Source organism: Psammomys obesus, unplaced genomic scaffold, assembly GCF_907164565.1.
Source record: "Psammomys obesus unplaced genomic scaffold, mPsaObe1.curated_primary_1811, whole genome shotgun sequence".
In the NCBI taxonomy this organism is placed as follows: domain Eukaryota; kingdom Metazoa; phylum Chordata; class Mammalia; order Rodentia; family Muridae; genus Psammomys; species Psammomys obesus.
The window spans coordinates 22,574,301-22,599,714 of record NW_026595981.1 but is presented as its reverse complement, the minus strand read 5'-3'; the positions used below and the strand labels follow the sequence as shown (position 1 = coordinate 22,599,714).

At 44.6% G+C, this 25,414-nt stretch overlaps 1 protein-coding gene and 1 pseudogene across 1 annotated transcript in view; both read left to right on the top strand.

Annotated features, from left to right (window-relative positions):
- The window catches only part of Ikzf3 (IKAROS family zinc finger 3), an 83,180-nt gene that overhangs the window by 31,126 nt on the left and 26,640 nt on the right, over positions 1-25,414 (top strand). The gene's annotated exons all lie outside the window — the stretch shown is intronic.
- On the top strand, positions 15,138-15,343 carry LOC129686184 (protein transport protein Sec61 subunit gamma-like; annotated as a pseudogene).

Below are 25,414 nucleotides of genomic sequence, written 5' to 3'. Positions count from 1 at the left end.
CCTTCCTTCCTTCCTTCCTTCCTTCCTTCCTTCCTTCCTTCCTTCCACTGCTGTTCTTTGAGACAGGGTTTTTCTACATAGCCCTGGCCATCCTGGAGTTCGCTCTGTGGACCAGGCTGGCCTCCAACTCAGAGATCCCCTGCCCCTGCCTCTGAGCACTGAGACCAAGGGGGTGCACCACCACTCCCGGCCCCCTATTTCTAGTTTTGCTTCGGGCTTTTGAGACAGCTTCTCACTTCTTCCCAAAGAGGCCTTGAACTTGTGACCCTTCTGCCTCAGCTTCTCATGCATTGGTACTGTGCTCATGCTTGCAATACTGAAGCCATTCCAGGTCTTGATAAGCCCAGAAAGCCAGGCTCTTGACACTCACATCCCTTATCCCTCATTGCTTCGACCATCAGAGTTCATTTCAATTCAGCTTTTTTTTTTTTTTTCTTTTTTAGGAGTGCCTTTTAATATGTATGTGCTTGAGTTATGTGCGTCACGTGCGTTTGGGTTCCTGCAGAGGACAGGGAGGGCTTCTGCTCCTTTGGAATTAGTTACAGGCGGTGGTGAGGCTGCTGATGTCGGTGCTGGGAACCGAACCCAGGTCCTCTGCGAGTGCAGTAAGCACTCTTAACTGCACAGCCTCCTCTTCAACCCCGGTTTATTATTTTTTATATATAGCCATTAAAAACTGTCTACCTTGATGAGATGAATCACTTGACCCTCCCCTCTGTCTTTCCTCATTTTCTTGTTAACTAGTGTAACAATTTTGTTAGCTACTGTGAGACCCACGAGGGGAGGCCGAGACAGCAAATTCAAGGACGCGTCTTGGACTGCTGCTCCGTTTCCCAGCAGTGAAGATATCTGAGCGGCTCTGAGAAAGGGCTCCCTGTAGCAAATGCATTTTCCTAGTCTCTCTGTGTTTCTATTTGATATCTGTTCACTACAGGGCCAATTACAGTGCCTGTATCTTCATATTTCCTGCGCTCTTGATGCTCTGGTATTTGGGGGGTCTTACAGACTCAGGAGGGAGACCACCCTTCTCAGGGTGAGGCAATTCTGAGAAATTAAAATGGTCTTGGCTGGGAGCATTTTTTTCATACTCCCAAGTTTACACCAATTACATCCTTATTGCTAGCTCCTACTTCAAGCCTTAACTCAACTTAAGGCCTCTTCCTGGACAGCTGGAAACCATTCCCATGCCCCAAGCCCAGCAAGACTATCCCAACTAACCCATCCTAAACTTCTCACTCTGCTCTGCCTTGCCTTTCTCACAGAAAGTCCAGGAAAGGGCTTTAACACGCTGTCTTAACGTCAGTGCTACGTTCTTCATGACATCATCGAAGGAAAGGATCTTCTTCCCTCCAGTCCTCATCATCATTTTCTCTGTACATTTCCATGTACATGCTTAACTTTGGCATTTTTTTGTGGCCTGGTAGTGGGCATATTCAACAGATGGCTATCCCGCCAATCACAAAGCCAGCCCTACACAGCTTGTATGTGAGTTTGGCTGATGTCTTATCTGGGATGTTCCCCGTTGGCGTTTACAAGGGGAGTTAGGTAGGGCCACTGCAAGTTAAACAGGCCTGATGGTGGCCTGTATCCTATCTTCCAGGCTGGCAGTTCCCTCAGGAAGGACCTGTGATTGCTCCGTGGTGATCTGTGGGTCCGAATCAGCCCACACATGGCTGACTGCTGCACAGCGACTTTGCATAGGGTAGTGTGTGTGCTTATCACATGCAAGATCCTGGGTCCCGTCCCCAGCTGGAAAGAAAAAGAGAAAAAAGAAGAGTCAAAACACTGCCCCTAAACAAACCCAGAATCCGTTCTAGTAGTGGCTCTTCAGGAAGTTGATGACACGGACTTGCAAAATAAGGTCACTCTGTCCACATTCTACCCCTGGTTTCATTTCTTGGTCTTGCCCTCCCATCCCTGAACTGCTTTCTTGGTATCCCAATTGCGCATGCATGTTCGCATACATATGGAAACGCTGTGTTCCCCTGTGTAGAAACACATGGGTTGAATGGACTTCAGGGGTTGATCTTGAGTGTCTTTCTTGAGGCAGGTTCTCCCGCTGAACCCAAAGCTTGCCAGTTTGCCAGTCTAGATAGTCAGTTTTCTGGGAGACCCCCTATCTCTGCCTCCCGATGTGGGGATTACAGTTGGGCTACCACACCTGCCTGGCATTTACATGAAAGCTGGGGATTTGAAGTGCTTTAGTCATTGATCTGTCTCTCCAGCCCGTGTCCAGATATATCATAGGTGGCATTTTGTTTCCCTTTAAGAAACAAAATCTTGATATCTAGTGACCAAAGCTCAGGCCAGATGTAATCTGAGCTTTGTGCAGCTTTAAGACCTGGTTCAATACATTCTTCTGCCTACAATTTAACTATTATAGTAGCAGCCAAAGGGTTATACACCTTATTCCTTGTCTTTTTAGTTTGCATTGCCTTGGACAGCCCAGCTCCTTGGGAGTTGGGTCCTTTGGTACCTTTCACCTTTAATAGCTGATCAGGACACCATCTTTGTGGCTTCCATACTATGAGTAACAATATGGCCTTTCAGGAATCAGAGTTTCAGTATTCTCTTCCCTTTCATTTCCACCCCCCCTCCAAGCCACATGCTTCTGTGAACCACAGCTGAGCTGTCAAATCCCGCTTCTGACACCAGTTCTGAGGTGTTTTCCACACTGACAACCAAAGACAACAGCAGTTCAGTTTGTTGGGTGTCTATTTATTTGTGGACTTAATTCCCAGGGTTCAGACAGATCCCATGGGTTAAGGCTTCCATCTTGTAAGGGAACCCATGCTACAGACATCAGCCACAATACAGAGAGCCCTGTGCAGCCCAGACAAATGCACAGACGTCACCGTTAATTTACTGTTAATGGTTTATTATTTGACTCAGAAGCAGTCAGATGGAGGAGGGCACAGGACAAGGCCAAGGAGCAAGCAGGTTGGGCTCTCTTGCTTTCTCCACCTGTGCCCTCCTCCTCTCTGAGTGGTCCCAGCCCGGAGGCTATCAAGCTCTCTGTCCAAGGCTTTATTTGGATCTCCAGCCCTTCATGGCCTTTCCCAAAGATCAGTGGGTGAGACTGAAGGTTCTCACTGTGCTGGGAAGCATGTTGGGGTAGGTCACCTCATTAGCATAAACTCATGAATATTGAAAGAGGCTTGTTGTGAATCACAACATCTGGTTATCACTAAGAAAACACGAGAGTTTTAGGAGTTGTGTGCCTAAAACAAAGGACAGGAGCAAAGAGCAAATACATTTTCGCACTGCACCACAGTGTGTGGTGGAAGTGGAAAGCAAAAAAGAAAAAAATTTCAAAACAAGACAAAATGCAAGAAGAAGAAAAAAAATCCCTATTCCACTATTCAAATATTATAGAATACGCACTTTTAGGCTTTGTGTGTGTGTGTGTGTGTGTGTGTGTGCGTGCTGAATTTTAGCACTAAATGCTTGTTTACAATGCTCCCATATTATGCTGATAATTATGGTGACAAATTTCATCCACCGTTGCTTTATGAATGTCGCTCAGGTCTCATCTGCAATATCACGTCTTTAGAGAAAGTTTCCATGACCACCCAGTCAACATTTCAACACAATGCTGCATCTTATTCTGCTATGATGCCAATCACAGATAACTCTCCCCTTGTATTCGTTAATTGTCGTCCTCCTTCCACTCTTTATTGACTGGCATTTAGGACATCTTTTTCACTAGTAGGTACCTCATCCATAGTAGATGTGCAATAAATATTTGTTGTATGACTAAATGAAAGCCCTGGGTTAATTATCTGTGTGTCTACATATCTCTCCGAAGAAAAGTATTTTCCTCTTAGACTCTTTTTTTTTTTTTGCCTGGTTGCTCAAGGACAAGAAATCGAGTTTCTTGTCTAAAAATTCTGAGATTCAAATCACAGCTTTAGCTTATAGCCCTGATCTGCCGAGCTATACATTAAATTTGTGCCAGTTTTTAACCACAGAGTCAGCAAATGCTGCTCCGCAGGATGTGGTCATATGTGCTGAGGAAAGGCACATGGTGTGTCTGATTCGGCAGGTTCTCGACGGTGACATCCATCGAGTCACATTCAGGATGAGGCAGAGCAGTAGCAGCTGTGGCCACGTTTTTCTAGGTTACAGCTTCTGAGCTCTGGTAGTCACCATACCAGGCCTGTGCTTAGGATAACAGCAACAACCTCTGTACAGCAAGTGGTCTGGGAACTGACAACCATGTCAGGTTTTCCTCTGGGGTCAGAATGACCTCTGAGTTGGTACTCCCGCGTGAACATGAGAACAGATAACCTCCATGCGACGATAAGAATTTTAAACAGGATAGCATGCACCTGTAATCCCAGTACTCCTATGGCAGAGGCAGGAGTATCTCTGTGAGTCTGAAGCTAGCCTCAGCTAATGGAGAGCTCCAGGCCAGCCTGGGATATGTAGAGAGACTTTGTCTCAAACCACAAATAACAAAACGACCCACTCAGATGCTGTAAACAACTCAGCTTTCCAAGTTGGTGGCATCTGGAAATAGCACGCAGTTCTTGGTAGAGAAGATGTGATCAGTTACTTTAAACAACTTGAGAATGGAGAGGAAACAGGGAACCTCCCCCCTCTTAAAATTGTCTTAGGAAGAAATTAATAGAATAACATCAGTGTTGAAAGATTACTTCATTTGTTTATGATTAACTTTCAAACTGACTAAGACACTATTAATGTCAATGGTGTGAGTAATTGGCCTCTGAAAAAGCTGGTTCGTAGGCACACTGCTTTATAAAGGAAGATGATCAGAGCATTCAAATTATTCATTCCAAATTACCAGAATTATGAAATTGAAAAGGAACATTAGCTGGGCAGGTTGGCACAAACTTGGAACCCCAGAATTTAGGGGGTGCAGGCAGGAAGATTAAGGCCAGCCTGGGACACATGACCTTTAACTCAAATTCACCATCGTCAGCAGCAGCAACAACAAAACCATCGCACTATAGGCCAACGTTGGGGCTACAGTTAGGCTTGTATTTTTAAATTTTAATTAGAGATCTATGGCTATAAGGTAACAATTATATTAAAAAGAAACAAGCTTTAGAGAATCCTCTGTGTTTAAGTTTAATAGAAACATTCTTGTAAATGTTCTTTGAAAGTTTGTAGAACCTATCTGGAGTGTGTTAGATTCAGACCAATTATACTCGTGTTTAATTTGGAATTTTAAAAAAAGTGAAAAGAAATGTTCCACTTCATAAGTTTTCAGATCTTAGTTCACAACCCCACAGACACTTGATTCTCACTTCACAAACAGTTTACATTTTTTAAACAATATGTTCTCAGGAACCCGATATAGAGGTCGGCAAAGTTTTTGTCTGTAAGGGGCCAGATAAGAAATACATAAACATCTTAGGCTTTGAGGTCATATAGCCTCCGTAACAGACCTCTCAACTCTGCTGATACAGTGTAAATCAATCAGAGAACATACATAAAGGAACAGGCATGGCTGTGCAGCCAGCAAAACTTTATTCATAAAGACAGACTGTGGAGAGGATTTGACTTGCAATGATAATCTGAAAAAAAAAAAAAAAAAACCTTCATGTAAACATTTTAAAGCAACATCAGTAAGGATTGTGACTGTTATTTCAAAAATTAGAAAAATATACATGCCTAATAACTACATAGCTCATACCACTGTGATTTCCATAATTAGACAGAAATAAAATCGCATGCAGATTAAACGTTAGGTTAATGCTTGGTAGCTTCCTCCTTTATTCCTGGAGACGTAAGTCTAACAGCTCGTATGCTAGGACTGTTTACACCAACTCCCTGCTTCCCCTGTGAGGCCTCTTCTACTTCCCAGCTCTCCCACAGGGTGGTCTTAGAACTGAGTTTTTTGGAGTATGTTTGATTAGTAATTGTTCGCGTGCCTAATTATGTTTTGCTTTGGTTTGGATTGGTTTGGTTTCCAAGGCAGAGTTCCTAACCCTAACCCTAACCCTAACCCTGAGACTGGATTTGTGCTGCTATGACCATGGAGTGCCAAGGCTTGCATCTGGAGCCTTCAGAGGGACCGTGGACCTTCCAGAACCTACAGATCTGTGACTGAGGGCGTTTCTGCTGTATTTGGCACAAAAGCACTGGGAAGCGGACTGCAAGCATAAATATGCAAGTGAGGCAGAGCGGATAGGCGATGTGACAGGTGCCGGCGTCCATCATTACTGTCCACATGGGTGGTGGGTCCAGAACAAATGACTGGTGTGTGCAGAAAGAGCTGTGGTAGTCAGCCTTCCATCGCTGTAACAAAAATGTCCAAGAAAAGCAGCTTTAAAAGAGTTCTCTCTTTTGCCTCTGCAAGTCCTTTGTGTGTGTGTGTGTGTGTGTGTGTGTGTGTGTGTAAAACAGCTCCCAGTTGAGTGCTTTTATGGAGTTCCTACGTGGACAGATGAGTGGGTCTCTGTTTCCTGTGCCTGCTCTTGGGTTCTTTTCCTTCTGTTTGTTTGTTCTGTCCTGTTCTAATGTGTTAATTTTTTGTTTCATCTTGTTAGATTATATTATTATCCCTTAAAAGCTTGTTTGTGTTCTAATGAGAGGCAGAAAGTAGGTAGGATCTAGATAAGAGGAGAGGTAGGGAGGAACGGGGAGGAGCAGAGGAGAGAAAACTATAAGCAGGATAGATTAGGTATGATTAAAAAAATATTTTTTTGATGGGCATGGTAGACCACCTGTGTTCGCAGCAGAGGCAGAGGCAGAGGCAGAGGCAGGCAGATCTCTGTGAGTTCGAGACCAGCCTGGTCTACAAAGTGAGTTCAGGATAGCCAAAAATACAAAGAGAAACCCTGTCAAAAAAAAAAAAACTAATAAATAAATAAAATAAAAATAAATATTTTTTTACTAAAAGTAAAAAAGAAAAAGAAAATTTAAAATAAAAAGAGAAAAAAATCACACATGCTTATACTCTCACCACTTAAGAGGCAGAAGTGAGAGGATCAGGAGTTCAAAGCCAGCCTTGAAAACAAAATAAGACCCTGTCTCAAAAAAAAAAAAAAAAAAAAAAAAAAAAGCAAACAATAAGTGGAAAGAGATTGATTTAGGCCTCCAAGTTCCGAGGCCTTAGCCCATGGCTGCTTTATCCCATCACTTTGGGTCCAGGACAGGAGTTTTTAGCACCAGGTCTTTGGGAGATATTTCAGTTCCTTATCATAATAGGATCTACAAAAACTAGGCGCCAGAAAGACAGGGAGTGCGGGATATTGGTGGCCTAACTCAGACTCCCTAAAATTTCAAAGATGGAAAATAATTCTATTGGTAAATCCACGTCGAATCACGTGCTTCTAACATGCAGGCTCCCGGTAGACCCCTTCCGTTTCCTACACGGGAGATGGTGGAGGTGAGAATCCAGTTTCAGATGAGGAAGGACTGGAGGTTCTGTCTTGGTCTCTCCACCCTTAGTTCCACATTTTTTCTACAGGGCCTTGTTGGGCAGGCACTCCATCACTTTACGGTATCCCTGGGCACGCTGACGTCAAATGTTGCCCTGTTTTAACCCTAAATTTCAGAGACTTTCATTGTTTGTGAGAGTCAGTTCTTTCCCTTCACCTGGGTCCAGGGGATTGAACTCAGGTCCTCAGGCTTGGTAGCCAGCACCCTCGCCTTCAAAGCCATCCTTCCCACCCTCAGTGGATTTATTTAGGCCTTGCCTGGTTGATACTGCATTGAAAGGTCTTAAATGTTCTCTGTGGTGACACCTTGAGCAGAACAGCTCAAAATAAAGATTAGAACATAGGAAGTTTGTTGGGAAAAAAAAATAATCCTTTCTTCCTTAGAAAACATAGCTTCATGGCTCAGTAGTTTTCCACAGCATAGTTTCCTGTTTGGAGGGGGCGGATAGATTGGAAAAGGAGCCCCCATTATAGTTCAGGCCAACCTGTAATTCACTATGTAACAGAAGTCAGCCTTGAACTTGTGGCAATCCTCCTGTCCCAGGCTCCTGAGTGCTGAGATGACAGGCCTACGGCACACACAAATGACCCCAGCGCCATAGTCTTGGTCCTTTTTGATGTCTACAGTCATCATGTGCTCATAAGAAGCAAAACATAAGCTGCTTTGCTGCTGCCAAAGGGAGGAAAAACAAGCCACCCTTGTGTCTTATGGCTGCTAATTATGTTTTATATAGATTGGGGGGGGGGGGCACGGCTGGAGCAGCTGGGAGAGGCCGAGTCAGCTTCACCTCTGTTCACCAGTCTCCAGCAGTACAGCTCAGTGCAGGCAAATACCTGCTTTGAAAGGAAGTGCCACGTTTTATCAAAATATTACATCTCTTGAGCCCAGAGCAAGGCCCACCGCTCATGGGATGGAGGAGTTATCTCACAACATCAGCAGTGTGTGCCGCTTCGAAGTTCGCTCTCCCTGTACGTGCTGAGACGGGCTGAGAGTCACAGCTCCCACCGTGTCAATTTGTGGCGGTGTTCGTGATAAAACCAAGATGTTGAATCTCCTTGACCAAAAAAAAAAAAGAAAGAAAAAAAATCTCTGGGTTTTCTTTCTTATTTTAGCCAACCCATGAAACACAGTGAAGTTAAAGGAATGTGTAGGCATGCATTTAGTGTCTGCAGAAGAATAGACAGTTGAAATGGTCTTAAAAAAATAGAAGCCTGCCCGCTGTTTCTAGTGGCTCATTGGAGAGATTGCCACCTCTTTTCGCAGCGGTCGCTGTGTGGTGGCGGTGTTGGCGTCACTTCTTAGTCAGCTGATGGACACATGACACCCCCCCGGAACCTGGACCTCACAGCACATGCTCCTGCCAAGTGAATTCTGGGCTCAGATGAAGTTTGGCATTAGCTAGGGCAAGTGAGCCATGATGGCTCCTGGTGCCATTTGCTAGCACGTGAAGAGACCCTGCTGAGGGACAGAGGGAATCCCAGTGCTGTGCCTGAGCCAGGAGAAAGTCACTTGTGAAATCTTCAGGAATTTTGTGAGCTGGCAGGCTTTGCGTTGGTAGCTTGAAACTGGCCAGGGTGGAGTATTGGTAGCACTGAAATCAACAGGCTACAAAGTAAGCCGGAGCCCACCCCATGCTAACTATTCATCCTCACCAGCTCACCTAGACTAGGGATTGAAAAGACTCCTACCTGCCTCACATCGCTCTGTGTGTGTGTGTGTGTGTGTGTGTGTGTGTGTGTCTGGTAGCTACTTCTAATTGTTGCAGAGGAGAATGATGTGAGAGACAAGATATCTCTATTAACAGAGCAGATAGGATGCAGAACTTAAAGATTATAGAGGTCACATTATTGTGGAGTTAAGGAATGTAGTTGGTGGGTTGTGTATGTACTGTCACACAAAAGCCGCAAAGCAAGAGCAGAGACGACTAGCCCGGCCACAGTTGCCATGACACCCACTAAACTTCAAAAATCTCTGAGGAGTCCCATGGCAGCTGCTCCTTGCCCACTCCCATGGAACAAGGGCCAATCACCATCATGTTATAACTCCATTTTGATTATACTGTTTTATGGCAGGGGCCTACTGTAGTTCTTCTCTCTCTCTCTCTCTCTCCCTCTCTTTCTCTCTCTTTCTCTTCTTTTCTTCTTTTTCTTTTTCAAAAGCAAGGTCCCCGGCTAGCCTAGAACTCATTACATTATCCAGGCTGGCATCAAACTTAGACTGATCCTCCTTCCTCAGCCTCCCAAAGGCTAGGATTGTAGGCACATGCCGTGAACATATTTGTATTCTTTAAGATCAGAGTTCTGGGCAGACAGTGAATGTTTCAGTTTTTTTACTTTTGTTTCAGCTTTTCCATCCACCCACCCATCTATCCACTCACCCACTCACCCTCCATTCACCTACCTATCCAACCATCCATCCATCCACCCACCCATCCATCTACCCATCCACCCACCCACTCATCCGCTCACCAATCCATCCATACACCTACCCATCCATCCACCCAGCCACCCACTCACCCTCCACCCATCTACCCACCCACCCATCTGTTTATTCGCTCCTGCATTGCCCACAAGTGCTCACTAAATAACTGTTTGGTTAAGTGGATAGCGTGTAAGGACATCTTGGGAATGAGCTGGGGTTTTGTTTTTGTTTTGTTTTGTTTTGTTTGGCTGTGAATCTTAGCCTTTAATGGCTGAGTCTTCTCTCCAGCCCAACAATATGATCTTTGTTAACAGTAATCTTTAAAGCTTGGTGGGTGGGGATGATTTTTAGAGAATTTCTAGGTTCTCGACTTCAGTGTGTTCTCTTTCCAAAACTGATCTTAGGCCACTGTGGTTGTGATTTTCCTTTCTCCATGGGCCTACTCCAATTCATGAAAGAAAGGCTCATCTTTTCCCATCGTGAAGGTAGCTGGTTCCGGGGTGGCAAAAGGATGGTTAGATAAGTTCCTCCCTAGAGGCATTTCCTGACTGTCTGCAGGCCCAACGTTCAGGAGGCAAAGGCAGGGGAGTGTTGAGTTTGAAGATAGCCTTGTCGACATAGAAAGTTTCGGTCCAGCCTGAAGAACAGAAAAACCAATTTTTGAGAGAGAGAGATTCCTAATTATTTTCATTTATATGCTTGATAATTACTAAATAAGAACTGTAGCTATATTACTTAATCAATTTTATGCTAATTGTTGCATAATTTAATTTAGAAAAGCATCAAGCATACACGCAATCTTTATACCTCCATTTATAATCTGTTGAAGCAGAAGGGTCACTGTGAGTTGAGGCCAGCCTGGGCTACATAGTGAGTTCCAGGACAACCAAGATTAAGTAGAAAGACCGTGCCTCAAAAATAATAAAAAATACAAAATACAAAATTCAATCCACAGGGTTTTTCTCGACATGTGGCACTTCATTGCAACAAAAAAAAAAGTGAAAAATTATTTTCTTATATATTTTATGAAGAAGCATATAACAATATGTTTATAGTATGTAGGTACAGAGCAATAGAAAATTGCAGCATGTAAGAGCAGAATATTACGATAAGATTTCATAGGGAAAGCAAACTGGAAATAGGAGTTCATGGAAAATCATATATTTTTTTTCCTGAGAGAGGGTTTCTCTGTGTAGTTCTGAAACTTACTCTTTAGACCAGGCTGGCCTCAAACTCAGAGAACTGCCTGCCTCTGTTTCCCCAGCTCCCGGATCAAAGGCACGCACCACCAAAATCCAGTTTCATATATATATATTAAAGCTTTTTATATGCTTGCTAATTGATGGTGGGGTAAATCTCATGACTAATACTGGTGTCCATGAGGTACCTTTTTTTAAATATTTTTATTTTATTTTATTCAATGTGCATTAGTGTGAAGGTGTCAGATTGCATAGAATTGGCATTATAGACAGTCGTGAGCTGCCATGTGGGTGCTGGGAATTGAACTCCGGTCCTTTGGAAGAACAGGCAGGCTCTTAACCACTGAGCTATCTCTCCAGCCCTACGAGGTACCTTTTTACGTCTATTGGTTCACTTACTCTGTGTGATCAGAAAGTGATTTCCTGAGCCTGACTCTCTTTCCACCATGTGGGTCCCAAGGACTGAACTCAGATCATCAGCCTTGGTGGCAAACAGCTTTGCACACTGAGCTGTCTCGTCAGCCTGAATACTTTTAAAAAGATGTAATAAGAGCCCCAGGTGTTCTCCAGCTGTGGCCAGCAGGCCACATGCACCCCTGGGTATGGCGCAACCCAGAATCGTAAGTTCACTTAAAACACAGAGACATTTTGCAACCTTTTTTTTTGATAATTATGCGATTCTCAAACGTGAACTTCGTAGGTGACAGAACTGACACTCTCAGAGCCATTGGTACTTAAAAACAAAGAAATATTTCCGGTTTTATTTAAGAGTAAACTATGATGAAAAATTATAAATGTCAGCCTAGTACCCTCTTAAGATATAAGGCAGAAACATAATATTTCTAATTTCTGTTCAGAGCACTTGAGAAAAAGTTTAAATGCCAAGCCACTGTTTGTATAAAGCTCGGCGTAGAGGCACCTTTCACTTAAGCCTGAGCTCATTTAAAGGTCTAGGGGCAGAAATCTGCAGCCTTTTATCTCAAGCTATAAGAAAAATCCCTGGGTAGCATGTTTGTTTCATGTTGATAAACATGCGTACATTTTAAGAGGCCCACAGCTCAGAAAAGATTAGCAAGTTCTGACCAAAGTATGTAAAGTCTTAGGGCCCGTTTTCTTAAAAAGAACGATTTATATTATTTTATGTGTTATGTGTATGTGTGTATGTGCAGATACCCATGGATGCCAGAATTTTTTATCCTCTGGAACTAGGGCTACAGGCAACTATAAGCCGCTGGTTATGGGTGCTGGGAGGAACTGAATCCTGGTCCTCTGGAAGAACAGCTATTGTTCTTAATTATTGAACCATCTCTCCAGGGCTCTTGGCTTCAGTGGTTTTGTTGTTGTTTTTAATGATGTTTTCTTGTTGGAGTTCCAACATGAACAATCTCATTTTCTGCTTAGAGAATAATATATGTTAATTGTGAAAAGTCAGGTGGTAGCCCCAAATAGACTTACCCCTCTTTCTTCATTCTTTCCCTTCCTCAGTGTTTGGGATTGAACCCAGGTTTTTGCTCTCAGGTCTGGTAGGCATTCTACCCCCGAGGGACATCCCTAGCCTGTCCCTTTGTCTTCTACAGTCTCCGAACCTATCCCGGGACAATCTTTTAATTTTATCTCTCGCTGATCAAGACTGTTTGTTTTTCTTGATTTTGATGGGGGAATATTTTGAGTGCTTTATCCATGCAAAAAGGATGGATGGAAATTTGGAAAACTATTTTGAAAAGAATAGTCATTCTCCCCTGGCTGTTTTGGTGTGTGTGTGTGTGTGTGTGTGTGTGTGTGTGTGTGTTTCTAGCATTTAATCTGTTCCAGTTCAGACTTAGCAAAATTACACTTTGACGACTAACTTCTAGGACATTGGGCTTTCAAGCATTTCACACACAGCAGATCGAATAAAGATGTCAGAGCCAGGCCTAAAGGAGGACCCTGGTAATCCAGCCCTCAGTGAATAACCTTCAAACACCAATAAACAAGATTAACAGGGTTTAACATGTGACCTTTCTTGTTTTGACTGGTAAGCACAGATGTTTTCACATTTTAGCCGCCTAGTTGAAATCTGCCCTGGCTGATTGCAGTTGGAGCAGGATTTGAGGTTGCAGGAATGACGGACGGTCTTGAAAACTGTACTCTTCATTGAGTGACGCTGTCTAAACAGTAACATATGGAGACCCACAGTTTAATAATTAAAAATAGTGTGTGACCTTACCCATAATAAATTTGCTAATTATGTCAACTGAGGAAGTAAAAAAAAAAAACGGGATCATGGTAGATATTTCGCTATTTTTCGTCGGTCTGGTGGCATTAAAGACAGTGAAAAGATTTGTTAGAGCCAGCCCTCCCACACCTGCGCCTGCGGAAGCAGAAATCCCAGCCAAGCCTTTGTTACCCTTTGGTATATTCCTCAAGGAAGTGCAGCGCAGCCTGGAGAAAGCAGAAAAGGCTTTGATCAGCTTCTTCCACCAAACTGTGGAGACAGACGACTGTGTGGTCCTTCATTACTTCTTTATTGTCTGGATCCCAGAACCATCTCTGGCATTTTATGTGACCATTTCCTTACCTGGTCAGCTTGCTCTTCCGGTCTTTCTAGTTCTCTTTCTGAGGCCTTCTTCTGTCTTACGAGAGCACTAAGCCAACATCCCTGGTTGTGTGTGTGTGTGTGTGTGTGTGAAGACTTCCTCACCTGTGTCTGTCCTTCTGCTGCCTGGGACATCAGGGCTGTACCCATTAGTTAAGAATCATAGTCTAGCAAAGAGCAAGCGCGATCGAGAAGCTGTGTGCCTGTGGACTCCAACACAATTTAGAAAGAAGATAGGTATCTGTATGGAACTGATAATAACAGAAGCACGGGGGGTGTCCTGTCAACTCTTAGGAGAGACTGCTTCCGTCTGTTTTCCTATTGCCAACGGAGGGGTGCGCTTTGTGGCTTTTAACCAGGCATACAATACATCTTATTGGAAAGGACAGAAAACCATTATACAGAAACAAAAGGAGTTAAGGTGTTCTAGGGACTTGTCATATGGGTCTGATCATTACTCAGAACAAAACAAAACAAGAACCTCCCATCACGAAGCTTCTTGTAGGGATTGAGAAGCTGACCTCTCCCCTTCCTGAAAGCCATATCAAGGCAACAGGCTCAGTTTAGCTTTCTTTACCCGTATAGATTTCTATTTCAATAAATTTATTTACTTGTTTGTTTGTTATTCTTGTGGGAGGGGGATGCCACACCATGTGGAGCTCAGAGGACAACTCGATCAAGCCGGTTCTCCCTTCCTGCCTTTACCTAGGTTCTGGGGATGGAAATCAGGTCTTCAGGTCTGTGAAGTAAACACATTTACTAGGGAAGTTGTCTTACTGGCCCAAGATTTCCTTTTCAAGCAGTCTTGGTTTAGTTATAATTTCCCTTCCTTTATGTGTTCCTTGGTGAGCTTAGAGTTACACGACTACCACCCTGTTTTAGGCCATTTCTGCCACCCTCAAAGGCTCCCTCGTACCTGTCTGCAGCCAGCCGTCCTGGCCCCAGGAAGCCGCTAATCTAAACTTCATCTCTGTAGCATCACCACTTCGGGATCTTTCACGCAGATGAAATAGGACAAATTCCAGTCTTTTACTTCTGTCTTCTTTTTCTTAAGATGATGTTTTGTTTCACCTGTGTTGTGTGATTCAGTACTTCATCTTCGTCAAGCTAGCCTTGAATGCGTGATCTTCCCGCCTCAGACTCCTGAAGGCTGGAACTGAGGTCATGTGACGTCATTCCTGGCTTCCTGCTTGCTTCTTTTTATATCTGAGTAGGATTCCATTGCTGATAGAAAACATTTTGTTTGTTTCACAAACTGATGAACATATTTATTCAGGTCTTATGTGCACAAATGCTTTCATTTCAAGTAGATATTTAGGAGTGGAGCTCCAGGGCTGTTTGGTATATTTATATTAATTTTAAAAGCTTCTTCTAAGGAGCTGCCTATATCGGTTACCACAAACCTGGGCACTTTGAAGACAATGCTAATGGGTTACCTCAGAAGAATAGACGTGCTGGTTCCGTTGGGCTCAGTCTTTCTCCTAAGCTACATGTCTCTTCTCTCTCACACTGCCATCCTACAAACAGTCATGGATGAGGTCATGGATGAGCTTGTTGAGCCAAGTCGGCAGTTCGTAAAGGACTCAATTCGACTGGTTCAAAGATGCACCAAACCTGATAGGAAAGAATTCCAGAAGGTTGCCACAGCAATATTAGGATTTGCTATTATGGGATCATTGGCTTCTTTGTGAAACGGATCCGTATCCCTGTTAATAACATTACTGGGGGTGGCTGAGTGCTTTTCTCATCGTGGGAACCAGTGAACAAACGAGGGTGTGACGAGCTCATGCTGTAAAAAGCTGCCTGTGTGCTTCATGTTTTTCTTTCCCTTCCTCTGCCCTATGAGGTTTTCTATTTCTAAATTAAAATAATTTATAAACAAACAGTTTTCTATAACAAACATTTATCAAGAAGAAGAAGAAGAGGAGGAGGAGGAGGAAGAGGAGGAGAAGAGATGTAGTATCTCTAGGTCCTCTGCTTCATAGTCTCTCCCAAGATTCCGATGGAGATGCTGACCTGGACTGTCATCTCCTCTGAAGACTTGACAAGGAATGAGACAGGCCCAAATCACTAATGGTCGTCAGGAGTCAGTCTTAACAGTCATTAGACCAAAGGTCTCAGTTTCTCCCTGGAGGTTGGCCGGGCACCGGCTCCAATCCTTTGTCCTTCGGACTATCCAGCTTCCTTACCAGAGAAGCATAATAAATGGCAGGAAAGGGAGCACAAGCAAGAAGCCAGTCACCACCCTTTATAACCTAATCACAGAAGTGACACCTCCAACCACTTCTGCCAACTTCTGCTCATCGGAAACACATCATGTAGACGGAGCCCACAATAAGAGGAGCGTAGACTCCACGCTTACGCGTGTTGAGAGGTGGAGATCACTGGGAGCCATCTGGGAAGCCGCTTGTAGCAATGCCAAACGGTTTTCCAAATGGCCACCCCGTTGTCTATACCTCCCCCGTGCTCGCATGTGAGGATTGTGTGCACTTCTGTGTCTTCTCACTTAATCTTTCCAGCAGGTGTAAAGAGGCATTTGTGGTTGTAGCTGCGCTTCTCTAATGAGTGATGATGTTCATCGTCATTGGCCCATTGTCTGTTTATACAGTCTCTTAAGTGAAATATCAGTGCAAATATCCTGTGTGCCTTTTGTTTTGTTTTCGAAACAGGGTTTCTCTGTGTAGCCTTGGCTGTCCTGAACTCGCTTTGTAGACCAGGCTGTCCTTGAACTCACAGAGATCCACCTGCCTCTGCCTCCCCAAATGCTGAGATTAAAGGTGTGTCACACCGTGCCCAGCTTCCTGAGTACTTTTAAAAATCTGCTTTGATACAGGACCTTAGTGTACTAGGCCAACACTGTTACTTGAGCTATATTCCTACCCATGGTGTATATTCAACTGGCTGTTTGTGTTACTATTGAATTATGAGACACTTCTGTTTATGAATCAGGATTTAGTATCATATCTAAGAAATCTTCACCTAAATCAAGGTCATGAATGCAAACACATGTTAAAAATTACACTTGGACTGTGCAATATCATGATTAATTTCATTACTGTAAGGAAGCCTGTGAGATATGAAGATATTATCTTTGCACAAACGAGAAAATTCACAGAAGTCAAGTTCTCATTAAACTCATAAGCTGGTTAATGGGAGACATTCGATTGTATCTTCAGTTGGAAAAAAAATAGAGTTAGGTTCCATATTGGTTTTTTTTTTTTTTTTTTTTTTCCTGTAGCCATCAGTGCCTGCTCTTTGTAGATAAACAGTATATAAACACCTTCTCTCTTGATGATCATTAGGGACCTCCATATGAAATGGAGGGGATGTGGATTCAGGTTGTTGGCCAGGTTCTACTTTGGTTTCCCTCTGCCCAATGGCGCGTCCCCTCCCTCCCCAGTTTCTGGTCGGAATGTAACTTTGCTTGCAGCCCTCTGGTGTGTGACTGGGCAGCTGTTAAGCAATTGCACTTCCCCTCTGGGGATGAGCGTGTCCCAGCGACAAGATAGCTTATTCCCTGGTGTGCCTTGAAGACGCCACGCTCACCTAGCAGACAGTAGAGCCTCCCCCGGGTCCTTCTGCTCTCATCCCGTTATTGGATGTCAGAAAGGGAAGGGGGAACAGAAGCGAGGGGTGAAAGTTCAAATCGTGTGTTACAGACGGTCAACTTTATAGTCTTTTTTTTTAAACACATCTTATTTTAACTAATTTAATGTTAAAAAGAAAAATAACCTCTGAAATGTCAATCTTTGTTCTCTCTCCTCCCCTCCCCTGAGAATTTTTTGTATGCTTTGGGTCTGATTGCTGTTACCTTTACTTAGAAGCAATTTATTGTTTCTACTCTCTGCTAATGTGCTAGCTTTAGGCAAAACTACAATCTGTGCAATTTTTAAAAACACCATCAACCCTAATTTTGTACTTCAGGCAAAGAACAGAACAATCGTTCATCCTTCCTCCCTTTTCACCTCGTTTCCTTCGCTTCTTTCTGTTGCCTTGGTAAGCAGGCACAGATCCCCACCAAGCCCGGCATTCGGTGCTGAAGGCACAAGGAGAGCAATACGCAGGCACTGGGAGCCAAACTTGGAGGTGTACGCCTGTAACCCCAGCGTTCAGGACGCTGAACAGGAGGACCATGAGTTCTAGGACACCCTGAGCTATGAGGCAAAATCCTGTCAAGGGTCAGGGGTGGAGGGTAACGGAGTTCAGCTGGCAGAGTGCTTGCCCTGTGTGCTCAAACCTCTAGGTTTGGTCTCCCAGCACTACCTGGAGGCCATGTCACACTCCTATAATCCCAGCACTGAAGGAAGTTGAAGCAGAAGGATTAGAAGTTCAAGGTCATCCTGGCTACATTGGGAGTCCAAAGTCGATCTGCTATGAAAGCCTTAAAAAAAAGGGGGGGGGGAGTAAGAATGAACATATATATATATATATATGTATATGTATATGCATCAAGCAATGCTACGTAGAGAGAGAGAGGAGATTTTCAGATGGGTGGACCTGGAAGAAGGGAGAAGCTAATGCACTGATTTGTTGAGTGTGAACCACGTATAGAAAACCAGAACGTGACTAACCGTGTCTCTAGGCTCAGCAGGGAGACGTACCAGCAGCAGACTTGGCAGTCGGCAGCACTTAAAGGTTGAGCCAGGAGAGCATTTAAAATAAGAAGGAAAAGGTTTGGAAAACAGACCTCTTCCCTCCTTGGCCTGGATGTTACCAGTGAATTGGTTCAGGCTGCCTGAGGAACTCGTCCGTTCAGTCAGTTCCTAGAGTGACTGAGGTTCCGTCGGTTCTGGGACAGCCTTGACACCATCGCTAGTCTGTAAGAGGGTGAATGTGGTGGTGTCTGTCCTCCACACACTGCACACACCAGGCGTTCTACGTGCTGTCCATGGAAGACATTTTGGGTCGCCTGTGCCCCTGAGTTTGATACTGTGATAATCAGAAGGTTTTTAGTCAGTTTAATTGAACTTGGGTTAACAGTTTTTTAATTTTTCTGAGAATTATATCTTAACATACTTTAAACTTTTGAAATGAATGCTGTGTGTGTGTGTGTGTGTGTGTGTGTGTGTGCTCGTGTGCGCTCGCGCACAGGCGTAAAGATGTCCACATGTGTGTGTGTGAGGGTTTGACACAAGTTTACGTCAGGTGGCTTCTTTCTGTTGCTCTCCACCTTATTTTGTGAGGCAGGGTCCCTCACAGGGACCTGATGCAAACTGATTCAGCAAGACTGACTGGCCCGTGAGCTCCAGGAATCCTCTTCTCCCCACCACCCCGGTGCTAGGACCATAGATACCACCACCACAGCTGCCTTTTCACTTGGGTGCTAGGGGCCCCAACCCAGCCCTCAGGCTTGTGCAATAGGCATTCTACCAACACAGCATCTCCGCAGCCTCTACTAGTCTGGGCTACACAAGAGGCTGTCTCAAAAAAAAAAAAAAAAAAAAAAAAAAAAAAGGCTAATCCCAGCACTCAGGAGGCAGAGGCAGGTGGATCTCTGTGACTTCAAGGATAGCCTGGTCTAGTTCCAGGACAGCCAGAGGTACAGAGGGAGATCCTGTCTCAAAAGAAGAGGAGATCCCTAATCCTGGAGTCTTGAATGGCTGAGAGCCGCCATGTGGGTGCTGGGGATTAAACCTGCACCCTCAGCAAGAGCAAAAAGTGCTCTAAACCACTGCGCCATCTCTCTAGCCTGTGTGTTCATTCATTTTTCATTGCATAGCGGTTACTGCTCAGAGTTACAAATGCCAAGTAATATATGGATTTAAACAATGGGTAAAAGTAATCCTCCTAGATGTATTTATTTTACTGTTTTATGTGTATGAGTGTTTTGCCTGTTTGAAGGTATACGCACCGCCTTCGTGCCTGATGCCCTCGAGGGCCAGAAGAGGGCATTGGATGCCCTGGAACTTTGAGTTACAGAAGGTTGTGAACCACCACGTGGGTGCTGGGAAATGAAGCCAGGTGTCCTGTGAACGCAACAAGCGCCCCGAACTGCTGAGCCCGATGAAGATGCCCTTTGTGAAGTACAGACACGAAACGATGCTTTAGACTTGCAGGGCCTTGTGGGTCGGAAGGAACCACCTCGCAGCGTGTTCTGCGGCACTCACGTTTTTCTCAGCGAAGGGCTCTGCCTGGTCCCATGACCTTTGAAACGCTTAGCAGAGCCAGGCTGCTGGCACCTCACCTACTGTTGGGTGCAGCGTATTCCTGATGTCAGAAGTAGCCGATCTTTTAAACGGGAAGCCAAGAAGCGTACTGAAATTATTGAACAAAATCGTTATGAATGTTATGTGAATGAACTGTGCTGATGGCTAGAAAATAAGGCAAAAACTGATATCACTGGTAAAACTGAGGGGGAGATCTTTCATAGCTGTTAACTTTGGGGGAGTGTGGTAATCCTTTTGCGTCTGTAGTGACATGGTTTACCCATGACGCATGTAGATTCTTCACAGAGAAATCTGAAAGGCCGATGAGAACGTGTTTTAATGAGAACCTAGACCAACCAAATATCACACCAGCCTGCTTGCCCTCACTTCTGTGCTGCTGAGATGGTAGGGTCTCATCTCTTCATAGACTGATTCACTTTTTCCAGTTTTTCCTTGATCTTAAAATGGGCATTTTAAAAATTAATAACTGTCTGTCATTTGGTCTTTAAAGACAGGAAGAGAGAAATCATAAAAGATCCTGCAAATCAGAAGTCTAATTTGCGTTGAGACTTTATGTTTGTTGGTAGTTAAACACCCAAACTCCTCCTTTTCTTTAGTTCTCAAAATATCAGGGATTGTTGCTTTTTTGTTTTCCCTCTCTCTCAAATTCCTTCAGATGTAGAACTGTGAACTAGAAAAATGAAAACGACCCATCATTTCAGAGCTTTCGTTCCTGATACAAAGGTGCCATTGTGGGAAGGACGTGCAGACATTAACTTTATAGGGGAGATTGTATAGATTCTCGTAGCCTGTGTGTATGGACCGGGCGAGAGCCCAGTAGGGGGGACACCGTCGGAACCTGTATCAGCCGTTTTTTGCTCTTCCCTACATCAGACTTCTAAATCCTATTAAGAGCTGTCAAAACCTGGTAAACTATTTAGGTGCTTTCACAATTTGTTTAATTGGATAGTTAGGAAATGGCACGATAGAAAATCTCCCCCCCCACGCACACCCCCCCTTTCTCTTAGCCCGGCTGAACATCTGTAGCATTAGGACCTCATTATCTCTGAATTGGCACAGCAAATCAGTGGCATCATTAAAATGCCACATTAAGATGATTAAGCGTCTTTGTTATCCAGTTGACTTCTGCGGGTGTTGAGGATTTCATGGTTATGACCCTCCCTCCTTGTAAAACACTTGAACACAGCATCTTTTTTTTTTTTTTTTTTTTTTTTTTTTTTTGGTCTCCCCAGTCTAACAGCCTGGGTGTTGTTTCTGTCCCTTCTGGCTGCCCTCGTCACTGGCAGTCTCGAGGCTATTATCTCACCCCTGTCCTTCTCGGTGGATTTTGAGATCTCAGGGCACCTCCGTTTAATACCCCGGTGTTCCTTCTGGCGACATCCCACCCGAGGAACCCACGTCGCCTGTTCCGTGCGGTTTTGATAGGGTCTGCTCTCCAGCAGAGCATTTTATGTGCCTGTAAAAACAAACTGAGGCGCAGTTGGCTGAGACCGGGATGGCCCCTGAAGGATTTAGAGTCTGGATCCCTCCCAGGGCCCATTGTTTTTGCAGCCGTCTCAGGTGAAACCAAAAATGTCTGCTGTGGAGTGCAAGCCTTTCAAGTGATAACCATCACCCCAGGAAGTGAAACCATGTGCATCAGCCCCAGTGAGCCAAACCTTTGTTCTCCTCAGCCTACAAAACTCTCTCCAGGGGGGGTGTGTGTCAGTGTGTGCCATCTTCCTCAGCGGCCTCCAGAACACAGACAGAGATGGGAGCAATTGCCCCCCAGAGCAGCTCCTTCAGAAAGTTTAGTTTAATCTAATTTCCTACGGGTTAGATTCAATTTAGACATCTTCTCCTCCCTCTGGGAATGTATAGCAATTACTTTTATCAGCAATTTGCGGTTTGCTGTGTTCTTTTCTCTGCAAGTTCAATTACACAGAATTTACTCAGGAAGGCTTTAATATTTTTTTATTATGAAATAGATCATACGTGCAAAAAAGGCAGATTATAATTTAATTTACAGCTTGAAGAGTGCTAATAAAATGAGCATCTAGAGACCCATCTCCTGACTTAAGAAACAAACGCGTGCTGGCGCCTAAGAAGTCTCCTGGTGCTGTTTGAGGAGTCAATCCAGATTGTCTAGGAAAGCTGATCTAATTATAATAAGGTTAGAATTTACAAAACCAAGTTGCTGGGGGTTGGGGGAGGCGCTGTCCACATTACAAGCCATTCACTTGACAAAAGACGCCAGACTTCAGCTGGGAATGTAACTCAGTAGGTCAAGGGCCTCCAGCCTCGCCTGTCCCATCCCCAGCACTCACACATACATCAGGTGGTGAGAGCCTCTAAACCTAGCTCAGGTGATGGAGGCCCTTCTCCCAGAGGAGCAGATCAAGGTGAGACTCCCCAAATATCCAGGTCTTATTTCCTTTTATTCTCGGTGGGAAATGGGGCGGGAAGGAGCGCATACCTTACAGTGCCCTCGTGGAGGTCAGAGGACCTCGTGCAGAAGTCAGTTCTCTCCTTCCACTGAGGGTTCCAGGCGTCAAACACCTGTCATCAAGCTTGCACAGCAAATGCATTTACCCACGGAGCCATCCCATTGCCGCCACAGTTTCTGCTTTAAGACCAAACAATCATGCAGGCCGTGGTAGTGCGCACCTTTAATCCCAGCACTCAAAATAATTTAAAAAATAATAATAATAAAGGGAGTATGTTTTCTATTTGTTGTTTTTAATATGGAGTCTCATCATATTGGGCACAATATTTTGAGGCTCATGAGCTCTTACAGCTCTTCCACCTTAGCCTCCTGAGTAGTCAAGACAACAGGTGTGTACCATGAAGCCCAGCACCTCAACTTAAAAAAAAAAAAAAGACAACAACAACAAAAATCGTGTGTGTGCATGGTGCAGAGGTGTTCACGTGAGTACAGGTGCCCATAGAGGGAGTATCGGATACCCACTACCTGGAGTTACAGGTGCTCGAGAATTGACGTGGGCCCCGGAAATGGAACTGAGGTCTTCAGCAAGGGCAGTATGTGCCTTTATCTATGCCGCCATTCTCTAGTCCAGCTCACCTGTGCTCTTAGTGGGTACTGGCCAAGCGTTCTCGCAGCCTGTGTGGCTTCTGCCCTCAGCTGCTGTAGAGAATAAGAGAGAGTTTACGAGTAGCCTAGGGGAAGAAAGAACAGGCTATTTTCCAGCTGGGGGGATGGGGGAAGACATAGTGGGGAAGTGGCATAATACTTTGGCTTTAAAGGATAGATAGGATTTGGGCTTGTAGCAATGTTGGGGAAAGACCATCTAGTCAATGGAAATAATGTGAACGATCCAAGGACGCCTAGATGTTTAGTTGGAGAAAGATGTCTGAGTAGAAAAGGTCAACATCCTAAAGATAAGCTTGGCCCGGATCTCAAAAAAATAAAAAAAAAAAAAAACCTTTTAGTTTTGTTTCTGCATTTTGGGCTTTATTTTGTTGGTAATGGAGACTATTCAAGAGTTTTGGCAGAGCCGCATGACCAGGGCTGTAGTCTCAGAACAAGCAGTAGTAGCACGCAGGTTGAGCTGGAAAGGCGAACAGCACGGAGGCTCAGAACACAGGAGAGGGCCCTGAGTGACGGGCTTGGGAAACGTTGAGGAGAGTAGGCATGGACTAAACTGATCACCCCTGGAATGTGGGACCCAAATGAGAAGAACAGAAGATGGTGTGAGTCTCGTAGCTTGGGTAAGGGGAAGCTTTGGCTTTAGGAGATTTGGGAAGAGCACTGAAGAGAAGGAAAGAGTCGTACCTGGAGCTGTGTGCATTTGGGGATTAATCACATAAGGCATTGGTTGGAGCTTTAAGAATGGACGAGACTGCCATAGAGAAGTATTCAGAGGGAGGAAAGCAGGGGATTAGCGACGGTATTGAGGGGGTAAGTGTGGGGAAAGAAACGATCAGAAAGGAGGTGCAGTTTCGTTGAAGAAATAGGAGCACAGAAGAACGAGAAACAAGAAACAGCAGCCGGTGCTCGAGAGCAGTAAGAACTGCAGGGAACAGCATACAAGAACACGCTATCTTTAGAAATGGGTAGATTCCCACAGGGGACAGAGGCAGCTCCAGGCATGGAGGCAGAAGCCAGATGACAAGGAATGGTGAGGAGCTGGAAGCCGTGAGTGTAAATCTGACTGGGAAGTGATTGGGGGAGAGGATGAGCTTAGGTTCTTTGTGATTGGGGGCTCAGGCAGACTGCGAAGAACATGGGTAAAGGCATTTCAGCCCTAGAGAATCAGAAGCCCAAAAGACTGTCTGGGTGCAGAATTTCCAAATCAGTGTCCAGAGCTGGGGACCGGAAGAACCCAACGCCACCTCTTAGGAATAAATCAGTTTGGAGTTAAAGATTACCAGGTGGGTTGTAGGCACGCTAGGTAGTATTTCCTAGGGGCATTGGTAGAATGCCTTCCTTTCTTTGGCTCCAGCAGATCTTCCTTCCAAAATACGGAATGAGTCTCTTCATCAGGGGAGCCCAGTGTCTTTTCTGGTTTGGGTTCAGGAGCCTAAGTCCAATAGTCTTTTGGGAATCCTATTTGTGCCTTTGTCTCTTGAGTTTTGCGCCTCTGTCTGCCATTAAGTTGCTGAACCCCAGTAACCATTGCAGAAAAGTTACTCAGGCCGTTTATCTGAAACCGGCAAATGGACAACCGTTCAGGAGCTCCCTCGTTGTAGCAGTTGAATATTCTTTTACAATGCCCCATCTCCACGACGCTTATGCTTTCCTTGTCTCCCTGCTCCTAAACACTGTCTTCCTTGCTCCGCAGCTGAGGACTGAAAAGCCAGGCTCTCATCAGTCAGCCTGGGTCGGTACTGAGTTCTAGGACAGGCCTCCACAGCCAAAATCATGACAAAAGAAGCAGCTGCCCTCGGTCCTCTGTTTGCAGAAAGACCCCACATTCACTACTTTCTAAGGATGTCATTGAGCGTGTTCTGGCCTGAGTGTAGCCACATTTATATTTTCTTTCTTTCTTTCTTTCTTTCTTTCTTTCTTTCTTTCTTTCTTTCTTTCTTTCTTTCTTTCTTCCTTCCTTCCCTCCCTCTCTCTTTCTCTCTCTTTCTTTCAACACAGGGTCTCTCTGTGTAGCCTTGGCTGTCCTGGAACTCACTCTATAGCCCAGGCTGGCCTTGAACTCGGAGATCCACCTGCCTCTGCTTCCCAAGTGCTGGGACTAAAGGTATGTGCCACCAGTGCACGTTCATATTTTCTAACCATAATGAAAAGGATTCTTTTCTGCTGGCCCTTTCAATCTGCTGTTTTTGGTTCTCGGTAGAAGACGTTTTCCGTTGAGGTTCTTTTAAACGCCTACATGCAAACCGAAGTGTACTCAAGCTTTGGTGGGCCCTCACCTCACCTACAGCTGGGACAAAAGAGCCAAAGAGGAGGACACCAGCCTTGAGGGCACACTTCTCTAAAAGAGTGAAAAAATAAAAACAAAAAACACCGAAGGAAACAGATTACCTATGAAAATAGGCAAGAACCATCCAGGAAGGAAGGGAGGGAGGAAGGAAGAAAGGAAAGAAGGAAGGAAGGAAGAAAGGAAGGAAGGAAGGAAGGAAGGAAGGAAGGAAGGAAGGAAGAAAGAAAGAAAGAAAGAAAGAAAGAAAGAAAGAAAGAAAGAAAG